We start from the raw sequence: 8940 nt of genomic DNA, 5'->3' as shown, positions 1-8940 counted from the left end.
GGGCGGGAAGCGGCGGCGGGTCGCCTCCCGGGGGCTGCACCTGTCGGGCCCGGCGCCTGCACCCTGAGCTGCTGGCGCAGGTCGTGGGCCCCAACGCCCCCCGCTCGTGCTTCTCCCCGAGGCCTGAAGAAGCTGAGCCGGCGAGTGCGACCGCCTACCGAAAGCCGCTTACAGCGGGCTGGACCCCCGTCTACCCTGCAGCTCGCTCGCCCCTGGCGCCCCACCAGCGTCCCTCAGAGGGGCAGCCTGGGTGTGAGCTCTGCGGGCCGTGGGGCTGCACCCCTGGGCTTCCTAAGTTTTGCCGGTGGCAACAGCTGTCCCCACCCCCACCCCCAGCCCCGTGCTCGGGCCTCCTTGAGGGAGCTGCCTTTCCAGCGCTCCCTTGGGCCTCCAGGGGGCTCCCCAGTTTATCGCCAGTTTGCATGTTAGTCTTGACCCCAGATTTCACCACAGGGAGGAAAAGCGAGTTCAGCCCCACACCGTTCCCTGGTCCAGAACGTGCAAGGGGGCTTTCTGGTGTCTGTTTACCGCCGCACAGCCCCTTCTTGGCTCCACCTTCCTGAAAGGGGTCCAGTTCTCATTCCACACTCACTCCCGCCCCTCCCAATATAGGGTCCCCAGCCTGGACCCCGATCCCTTGCTGGAGAGCCCCTGTGGCCAATTCCCACTGTGGCTTCCAGGTGGGTCTCTGAGCTCCCTTTCCAGCTCTCTTTCCAGTGCACTGGTGGGTAAGATCTTCACAAGCCCCAGATCTGGGCGCTGGTTGTGATGAAGGAGAGAGGCCTGGAATGCCGGCTCAGGCTGGGGAATCACAGGATCGCTCCCCAAAGCAGGGCCAAGGCAGATGCCAGCAGGCAGGTTAGGCACTAAGCAGGGTGGATGGGGACTGCTGGGATCATAGATCATGGTGGGACCCGAGACAGCCTCAGAGCCTGCACTGGCCCTGGAGAGACAGGATCAGCTGGGCACCAGACGACATCTCCAGCGGCTGCGGGAGGAGGTAGAGGTGGCACTGGTGGGTGGGTGGGCCACGGGGGAGCGCACTGCTCCAAGCTGCTCGTCCCTGGATCTCCCGGGGGCCCTGCCTGACCCACGGATGGGAAAGGCAGGTTGGGCACAAGGCCCAGAGGAAGATCTGATGCCCTGCAGATGAATCCGGGTCCAGCAGGACTTTGATACACTTGGGCCGTGGGCAGCTCACACTAAGGTGAAGCCAGGCATTTGGGGCGGGCCACGTCCAACAGGTGGCAGGCATGGAGAAGACACATGGAGATTGTGGTTGCCTGTAAGATCGTTTGCTGGGGGAGGGGGGCACCTGGTGCTGTCTTATTCCTGCTGTCTGCATAGGTGAGGCTGGACATACCCCATGGGCATCGTCGTCCCCGGGGCCTGGAACAGCATGATGCCTGTGACCCAGAGCCAGGAGAACACAGTGGTCAGAGCCCGGACACTTGGCCCTCTCGGAGCCCCGGCGCCTCCTTTCTCCAGATGACCTCCCTCAGGCAGGAGAGGGTGGCGGTCGCAATGGTGGCTTAGGGCCACACGGCTGGTTACGGCTCCTTCACCCTCCTGTGCTCCGTTCTGTCCTTGTTTTGGGCAGAATAAGTCTCCCGTTCCAGGATTACAACGAGGAGTAAATGGTGTACGTACAGCCGTCGCATCAGGGCAGGCCCGTAAGTGCTGGCTGTTCCCCGCCGGCCTCACCTGCACCTGCCCGTGGAGCCGCACCGCACTGGGGGGAGTAGCGGCTCAGAGCGTCGGCGATTTTTTGGATGGAGCCCTCAGGACTGTGTGAGCGTCCGTGGCCTGCTGTGATGATGCACCACAAACCGGGCCGCTGGCGGCACCAGGGGCGTATTCCCTCCGGAGACTCGAAGTCCAAAATCAGTGTCACTGGGTTGAAACCAAGGCGTCATCAGAGATGCAGTCCCACCAGGGGAGGATCCTGCCTGCTTCTTTCAGCTTCTGGCAGCCCCAGGCCTTCCTCAGCCCCCTGCCTGCACCGTCACACGGCCTTATCCTCTGCGCGAATGTCTCTGAATCTCCTCCTTCTTTTTTATTTTGTATTTTATTTATTTTTGAAGTAGGCTTCACTCCCAGTGTGGAGCCCGACGAGGGGCTTAAACTCACGACCCCGAGATCAAGACCTGAGCTGAGATCAAGAGTCAGACGCTTAACTGGTAAACCGACTGAGCCACCCAGGTGCCTCTGAATCTCCTTCTTCTTAAAAGGACACTTATCATTGGATTTAGGGCCCACCCTAACTCAATGCGAGTGACCTCATGCTAAGTTCATTCTATCTTCAAAGACTCTACTTTCAAATAGGGTCACAGTCACAGGTACCGGGTGGGTGTGAATTTGGGGGAGCACAACTCAGCTCAGTGCAGGGATCCACAGGTGATATCAGCTGGAAAATTTGGAGAGGAGCTTCCAGGGGCTGGGCTGAGTTCCACCCACAGATGTGGAAAGAGAGGCCTCTGAGATGAAGGAGGTATGATCATGCCAGCTTGCTGGCCGGGAAAGGGGCACACGGGATCTGATAGCCATCGCGCAGGCCCACCGGCTGCCACCCCAGCGGCTCAGAGGTCCAGCAGTGCTCAGTGCCAAGTCTCAGTGAGACGGGGAGCGGGCGCCGCCTAGAGCCCGGCGTGGTGTGTGGCAGCCAGCAGAGAGAATAGGGGCCCCGGGGTAGCTTGAATTTGGGGACCTTGCAGGCCCAGCTCAGAAGGCTGAGGCCCCTCTAGACCAGCCCCAGCCTTTCCCTCTGCCAGGCCTGAGGACCCAGGAGGGATGGCATTACGTAGTTTGGAGCTGGGCTTTCTGCCGGTGCAGAGGGCCGCCGCCACGGGCCAGCCACGGGGAGGGGTGTGGAGACCCTCCCAGCCCAGCTCCTCAGGACAGAGAGGCTCGGGGGCTGCAGGCTAGGGACGGAGCAGCTCCTGGCAGGGAAGAGGTCTGGGGCCGGCTGATTTAGGCTTTGGAACGGTGCAGGGACCCGTGGAGCAGGGGCGGCCCAGCCGCAGGGTCTGTGCTGAGACCAGCACAGGCTCTCTCCGCTGCCTGGAACAATCTGCTCCTGTCCCCCACGTGGTCCCTGCTCATCCTTCTGCCTTAGGGAGGAGCTGAGTCCTCCTGCCGCGTCTCACTGCCACGTGTGCCCAGTGGCAGAGAAAGCCCAGCCCGTCCTGGGCCCTCCACCCTTAGACAGGTGCCTGCCCCCGGCCATACCCTGCTGGTACGGGGTTTTCTAAACATTGCCGGTGTTGAAGAGGGCTGTTTTGATTTCCCGTTTATTTCAAAGGCACGTAGGCATGTGGTTAAACACCTCGCCTTTGTACTCGAACGGACAAGGTGGAACCCTCCGGGAGTGGGGCTGGGGTATTCCCTAGGTCTCCACCCTGACTGCACATATAAGCACGGGTCCATCTGTCTGTCCCTTGCCCCACCATTCAGCCTGCACACAGCTCTGCCTCTCACGGAACGCGTCAGTGCCCACCGAGCTCTCCCCTCATCCCTCCCCAGGTCATTCCTGGGCTGTTCAGGCTCTGGTGTCGCTGCACGGGGCTTCCTGGTGCGGGGACACAACACCCGGAGGGAGGTACCCGTAGGCGGACCCACTGTATCAAAGGGCACTCGCGTTGGCCGCAACGTGATGTGAGATCGGCAGATGGCCCCCAAAAGGGGCTGTGCTGATTCATCAGCAGGGAGGCAGGCCTTCATCCCAGCCCCATCCCTTCATCGGGGCGGGGCCCGATGGCCGGTGGCCCTGAGTTCAGGTGACCACCCGGCGGGAGCAAACTCTCCTCACCCAACAACCAGCCTTTGGGGCCTGCAAAACCAACACGCCTGTCCACCCGACAGGTAACGAGGACACCCATGCCGGTGTCCAGTCACTCTCTGGTCACCTTCTCAGCTCAGCTCTGAGTTTGTCCCCAGTCAGTGGCCTCCATCCAGAAACCCCTCTTCCGCTTTCTGTGGAGTTGCTTCACCCCCGACAAAACCCGCCCATGTTCTCCAGACGTGCAGGACCCCCCCCCCCCGTAGTAACCTCGACGTGCCTCCTGTGATTCACAGCAGTTTAGTTTTGAAACCTCCCCTTTTTACATATTTCACTGGGTCGTTCATTCCATAAACATTAATTGAGCACCTACTACGTGGCCTGCTCACGTGGGGTTCTGAGGGCACCAGGCAGTCTCTGCCCTGAGGAGCTGGCGAAGGGACCGGGGAGCACCCACACAGCCTGGAAAGCAGCCCAGCTTATTCCCCGAGCACCTGCTGTGTACCGGCAGCCAGGCACAGGGACGGAGAATGAGCCAGATGCTGCCCGGTGACCCAGAGCGGGGACAGGTGGGGACAGACAGGTCACCTTGGATTGGAGCTGAGACAGGCAGAAGGGGTGCTGGCCTGGCCTCAGGAAGGCCTCTGGGGCCCGTCCAGAACTGAGGCTCAGGGGACAGCAACTCACCAGCCAGGGCTTGGAGCCAAGGTGCAAAGGCGACTGCATACGCTCCCTGCGAGGGCAGCCCTCGGTGGCCAGGCCTGTGTCCACTGCCCTGTGCGGTACTGGTGGACAGCCTGGCAGGGGGAGGCGCATGGTAACAGGCGGACAGCCAGCCGGTTCTGGGTTCCTGGAGCAGCTGGACCCCCAGCAGTTAGAGAGCTCCACCACGGCCAGCCGGACGACTTGAACCAGCTGCCGGCACCCTGCAGCCTGTCCTGTCGTCAGCGGGCACCCTTGGCTCCGCCCTTCTGCGTGACCTCCCCGCAGAGCCCGGCAGCACCCCTCCCCGTGCCAGTCTGTGCCCGTCAGCTCCCTCCCTGCTTTCCCAGGAGCTGCGTTTTTAGAATCTTGACTCCACTTTGCAGAAGGCGTCTTCTGCCTCCTCTGTCCCCAAAGACGGTGCCAGGTGGTGGCCCGGATGTCTCGCGGGCGTGGGGGGGCAGGGTGGGGATGCCCCCTGCTGGTGGCTGCTCTGCAGTGCTGTCCCGACTCAGGTGGCACTGACCTTGGCGATGGGATGATGCAGGCTGTGGCAAAGCACTGCACTGCTGGGTCCCACAGGGCGCACCTGGGCTGCAGCCGGGGGGTGGCTCTCGGCAGGCTCAGAAAGCAGGAGGGGCCCTCCCTTTTCTCTGCACTCTTGTAGCATTTGTCACTTGCTGCTTGTGTCACACTCCCTGGGGCAGGGGCTGCTCAGAGGGAGAACACAGACCCTTGCAGGCTCCCCAAGCCCATCTTCATGACTCGGCGCCCCTCTGTTCACACCCAGACCCCTGCTGGGGTGACAAGTGGCAGCAGGGACCGGACAGAGGACAGTGGAGTGGACAGCTGAGAACCGGTCCTGGGGAGAGAGAGGAACAGGGAGACCCCCCCACATCGTCCCGTGGGATGTCACTTCACAAAACACAAGGCGAAAGACAAAAGTACTGAGAATATCAAGATGTTGGCCACAGAGCTTGAAAAACCCCAAGCTCCGGCCTGTCTGAGCTGGATGCAATGCCCGGAGGGCGGCCCTGGGTCACAGGGCATCAGGGTGCCACGAAGACTGTGCACCAGGGGTTCACAAAGAGGGAGGACCACAAAAGCCAGGGGCCAGAGAATGGGGGGCAGGGGCTGAGCCAGGTGCCCGGGGAGGGTGGGCAGGTGGGGCAGAAATGAAACGGCGGGGCCCACCCTGGGCAGGGGCCTGGGGTCTGGCCAGGCTCCCGCAGGGCACAGGGAGGCAGGCGTCTGGCCCCTGGGTGGGTCCTGGGACCATGGAGGAGAATCATGCTGGACCCTCAGCCCTTGCAAGCAAGGTGAGCGTGGGGGCCTGGAGCAGGGTGCACGGCATCACGCCCTTCCGGAAGATTCCCTCCGGTCCCTGTGGTTTACAAGTGGGCACCTCACATGACCCCTCTGGAGCCTGCGAGCCCCATCCCAGGACGGGGCCTGTGCCTGGAGATGAGACGCCCCCCCTTCTCCCACCAGTGAGAAGCCAGACACACAGGAGCTGTCGGCCACGTTGGCCTGGAAGTAACACGACCCAGAGGGCAGCAGAGGATAAGCCGGAAACGGTCCATCTCTGTGCTTTGGTCACAGGAACCAGTACATTTCATTTTCGCTAAAGCTCTGTGTTTCTGTCACCTGTGGCTGCGAGTCCCGGCCACAGCGATGATGCTTGGCGTGCAAACCCAGGCCCAGACCTCAGACGCACAGAGGAGGGTGTCTGCGGAGCCTGGGCGCCCATCATACCCCTAACGCTGCTCAGCTGGCACCTGTTGGCTGGCTCTAGGGTCCCCATGACCCGCCCCACACAAGCCCGGCACCTTCCTGTGCTTCCTCCAGTCCCCACCACAACCAACCACAGGCACGACCCCCCCACCCCCCGCCACGCTGTTGCCTCTGCCTGTGATTCCCTTCCCCGTCTCCGACAGGCACGCTCAGCCCCTCCTTCCCGCCCCTGCCAAGCCTCCCCTGGGCTCCCGAGTGGTCTGTCCCTCCCTTCTGCGGCTCCCCTGAACCTCATGCTCACTCTGGGGGAACGTGGGGCCCAGCCAAGCCATCACTTGTCTGCAGGGCCCCTGCTTGAGACCCCAAATGTGAGACCTCTGCTCCAAACAGTGCAGTTTGAAAATCCAAAGTGAGGGGGAGAGAGAGAGCGTGCGGTTTTGAGCCCCTATAATCCATTCGGCCCTCTGACTGCACGCTGTTGGGAAATTTGAGACCCATTTACCGGTGCGGCCTGTCAGCTCTGCTGTCTACCAAAGGTGGGTGAGCTCCCTGATCCAGCCCTTCCTGAAGCTGAGCCGACAATTCCCTGGGTCCCTCGGCTGGGATCTGGCCCCAGATGTGGGACCCTCTCAAGGTTCCAGACGATGCCCAGACAGTGGCGCAGAGCAGAGCAGGCCCATGGACGTCTGGCCAGTGGACATCCCCGGGCTTGCGGGGCAGTAGGGTGACAGGCTGGTGCTCACCTCTCTCCTTCCTCTTCAGGCCTTGCCCCTGCCTTTGGCCCTTCAGGCCATCCCCCATACTCCTGGCTCAGCTTCCAGGGCCACCCAGGCTTGGGGAAGGGGCAGGAGGGAGCCGGGCTCAGCTGTACTGAACTGTCTTCACAGAGAAGCCGGTTGTCCCGCCCAGGCCTGGGCCCACGCGTGCCAGGAAATAATCTGATTAAATGAGCCCGAGGTGATTCGGGCCGGGCCACCACGGGCAGCCCTGAGGCTGTGAGTCCCGTGGGCTGAGGTTGAGGTCCTGCGGGTTCAGCCTCAGCGGGTGGGGAGAGGAGGGTGAGGCCCACTGTCTGGTGCTCGCCTTTCCCACGCGCCCCCTGCTGGCCTCTGGCGGCTCTGCCCGCAGCTCCCCTCAGCCCCGCGCCCACTGCCCTGCTGCCTCTGCCCCCACGTGCCCTGCCGCCTCCAGCCCCACGCCCATGTGCCCTCAGCCCTGCACCCACGTGCCCTGCCACCCCTGCCCGCGGGCTCCAAGGCCCCCAGCGGGCTGCCCAGGCGATGACTCCTCAGGAGCAGAGCACACCCAGGATCGGTGGCTTGCCCACTCCCTCCCTGTGCTCCCCGCAGCCCCCCCCCCAAAGCACTGACACCCCAGGGTCCGCTCCAGAGACCTCAAGGTAAGATGCAGGGGTGAAGAGGGTGGGGTGACACAGGAGCATCCTCTGTGAGAATGACCCAAAAGGAGCCCCTCCCCCTCCCCCCCTCTTCTGCCTCCCCAGGCCTCTGTGGAACGGTTCTGGGCTTTGCGGACCCCACAGAGAACCACAGCGGGTGTGGCTCACGCCCTCCCACGCTGGCTGCCTCGGCTCCGTGAGCGTCGGTCGTGCTCAGGCTGTGCTGACGGCCACGAGGCCGTGGGTCCCTTCCGCTGGCGTCAGCTGCCGGGACGGGGTCCCCCATCACCGTCGGCAAGGGCCCGGCTGTAGCACCGGGTCAGGGCGGGGTCTCAGGCGGACGGCGGTGTGGACGCCGCAGGGGCGAGTGTGTGCGGGGCTCCGGCACGGGGCTCTGCTGCCACCTTGCACGCCCGTTCTTGCCCCCTCAGAGGCCACAGCCTCCCTGGGCCTCCAGTGTGCTTGTCAGGGGCACTGTGCTCTCGTCTGGAGCCCTCGCTCTGTGGTCGCAGGTGGGGGAGCTCCCGGGCCAGCCAGGCCTCTGGCCCCTGCGTGGGGGGCTCACGGAGCCCTTTCCTCAGCGAGGAGACGGGAGGCGAGAGAGGGCCCTCTGCCCCGTCTCACAGGGGGGTGGTGGGTCGCCTCCAGGCCTCGTTGGGCTGAGAGCCGGGGGCTCAGCTTCCTCCCCTACCTCCTTTGCGCCGACTTGGGCCGGCCTCGGAAGCCTCACTCCAGGGGGATGTGTCCAGTCAGTCGACGCGTCCGCCCAGGGGGCCTGGCCCCCATCTTCTCAAAGGGAAGCCAGCGCTGGCGTGAACAGCACGTCGCAGGCCTTCCACGTGAGAACCTTCTCAGGTGGCTTTTTGGCTTGGAGGAGGTGGGCAATGGGGGGCGGGGTGATGCTGAGCTGGCCCCTCTCTCTCATGTTCTCTTTTCCTACCTTGACCGGCCAGCCTTTCACAGGTGGGGAGGAGGCCTTGGTTCAGGGACCTTCCCCTCAAATCCATCTGGCTCTGAATCATCCAGGCAGAGCAGGGTCCTGTCTGGCTCCAGGAGAAAATTGCGTAGATCATCTTCAGACCCCCATCTGTAAATGATTGGGCTGACGAGGGGCACTCCCCCCCCCCATCTGGCATCATCTTACCTGGGGAGACTTCACTGTAAAGACACAGCGTCCCCGTGGTCAAGGTGAGCCCTCCAAGGCATTGACAGACATTTGTTCCTGATTAAAAACTGGCAGAGAAGAAAGCAGGCAGAGGGGAGAGCGGGCAGAGAGGAGAGCAGGCAGAGGAGGGGAGAGAGGGCAGAGGAGGGGAGGGGGATCAGAGGG

This window comes from Panthera uncia (assembly GCF_023721935.1).
Source record: "Panthera uncia isolate 11264 chromosome A3 unlocalized genomic scaffold, Puncia_PCG_1.0 HiC_scaffold_11, whole genome shotgun sequence".
Lineage (NCBI taxonomy): Eukaryota > Metazoa > Chordata > Mammalia > Carnivora > Felidae > Panthera > Panthera uncia.
This window is presented reverse-complemented; position numbering follows the sequence as displayed.